Source organism: Dendroctonus ponderosae, unplaced genomic scaffold, assembly GCF_020466585.1.
Source record: "Dendroctonus ponderosae isolate FM_Combo_2020 unplaced genomic scaffold, Dpon_F_20191213v2 Dpon_F_20191213_7, whole genome shotgun sequence".
Lineage (NCBI taxonomy): Eukaryota > Metazoa > Arthropoda > Insecta > Coleoptera > Curculionidae > Dendroctonus > Dendroctonus ponderosae.
Genome location: NW_026018916.1, coordinates 2,445,516 through 2,447,660, shown reverse-complemented (window position 1 = coordinate 2,447,660; position 2,145 = coordinate 2,445,516). Strand labels below are relative to the sequence as shown.

The window sequence follows — 2,145 nt, the reverse complement described above, 5'->3', positions numbered from 1 at the left end:
AGCGCAGACTGAATGAGAATTTCAGGACTTTTAGGGCCAGCTTCAACGCGTTCATAAACGTTCAAGCAAGCCAACTCTGAGGATGCAAGCCACTCGCGCTTGCAAAACGTCAGGAACAATTTCCATTTTACGACGGCCTAAAAACCCACTAGTTTCAACTTTAAAACTGTTTGTCATAAAAATGGTGCCCGTTATATAGATAAATAAGCAAGATTTCTTTGAGCAATTATTGTTGAAGAAGAAGAATGGTTTTTTTGCGCGAATCTGTGACCTTCTTGCGCTCGCATTGGAAACCCCTCGGACGGTTCGGATCGTTGATGAACCCAAACAGAATCCCACAAAAAGTCGTCCACCAACTGGTACCATACCAGTCGAAAAAGTTAATCTCCGCCAATCTATTACACGGTACCACCTACGGTGAGCTTTGTCTACTCATTTGTTGGATGTAGGCTTTTTATCGATGGCCGATGCTAATTGGGTTAAATCGGATGCTTTTCTTTGGTTCACCGTTCTTCTAATGTTGCCGGGCTGCAACATCAATGTTGATGTTTTCATTCGTCTTCCACAATTCAGTTTAGATTGCCATTTTTGCTCCTCTGGCTTCGATCGCCAACTGCCACTTCTTCGGGCTTAATGGACTCTTAGCGCAGTCTGTGTCTATAATTTTGACTAATTTCAATAATGTTGAAGGAGACAAATGTTCGGGACACGTCACCTGAAAGGTGTGGCCTCACAATTTACTATTTTTAGAAAAGTTTTCGGTTGTTAACTTGGGTAAACTGCTGGATCAGATTGACCAAGATGGTCGGCCAAGTATCTCGACCGAAACGTTGTTTCTGGCCTCGTCCGAATAAAGTGAAATTCCTCTTTAAGTATTCAATATTTGGTATTAAAATCAGCATCTATTAGCTTTCGAACGCATCGGACACTCCCTTGCACAAATAGCGCTAAAAAGGAACTGAAGGTTTAAGTATCACCAATTTTATGGTAATCAAGTGAATCGAGTGAAGAGCCTCTTAATGTGTTCGATATTTGACCAAGCCAGTGTGTGCTCGATTTGGGAACCCTCGGGCACGCCTCTGACCAAACAGGTGATATACCGGGTGTTGGGAGCGGAAGAGCTTAAAAAAGCGCATTTCCCAGCTGGGTTTATGGGCTTTCAAGAGCGACGTGACTTCAACTAGTGTGGGTGATTTATTATAGTTTTCCCAATCGCTTTGCCGTATTTTTTTGAAATTTAGGTTCCCGATAAAACCCCTGGATTTTTGGAATGCGCGTCTGAGAGCGATTTTTACCGAATCGAAGTTATCCCATATAAAATAATTCAGGTGCCATCAGGCCCTAATTTGAAAATTGTCCAGAGGAAACCCAGTGCTTGGATGCAGGTTGTGCAATCCGAATTTTAATCCAATTAACTTCCCTTGATGGCAACTTTAACCTACTATCGAATCCTTTTTAATAGAAGTTCACTGATGGGTTTAGAGCAAAAATGCCCCGATTGCATTTCCAGAAGCAGGTGGCTCTTCCACCGTTGGGAACGTTTCGAAAATGCCTACCTGAAAATGTCGGGGAAAGTTCTTGGAGCGCAACAGTTAGTCTGATTTTTCGAGCACAATTCCAAAAAGACACTACATTTCGGTTCGTCAACAAAGGCCCGAACACGTCTTCACACGCGTGATGTTTTCCTCGGCGCGAAGTTTCCAACGACCGTCTTCGTTTGCACCTTCGAGCTTAATGACTTAGCTGACCACGTGAAGCCACTAAAACAAAGTGTGAATTTTTCTTCCGCTGTGCCCATCTTTTTCCCTCCATCGGTCCGGGCCATGGGTGTTCTCTTTCGTTGCTTCATTGAAGAAACGCGCATAGTGTCGCTGGTATTGTTGCAACGCGATGAAGAAAGTGATACACTTAATTCGAGGATGATGGTAATTGCAGAAGAAGCCGCCTTACAGTTTTTTTGCGTAAATTGCGCGACGTTTTTCATGCAGGCGTTTTTCAAGAATCATTCCATAGGTTTATGGTGGTTTTAACTATGGAAAGCTGGAAGGAGCTGCAATTTTGAAAAGCTATTGAAGTTTCAGCGTGCGGCACATATAAAGCTGGTTTCCGTCTAGTCAAGGGCGGATCCAGGGGGAGTCATGGGGG

General features: G+C 43.5%; 1 protein-coding gene across 1 annotated transcript in view; it reads right to left on the bottom strand.

The window, feature by feature from the left end:
• LOC109539295 overlaps positions 1–1,993 on the bottom strand; it is a 5,728-nt gene extending 3,735 nt beyond the window's left edge. The window contains exon 1 of the mRNA XM_019906954.2: positions 1,557–1,993. The gene's annotated coding sequence lies outside the window, so the exon portion shown is untranslated. The remainder of the gene's footprint in view (positions 1–1,556) is intronic.
• Between the last annotated feature and the right edge of the window lie 152 nt (positions 1,994–2,145).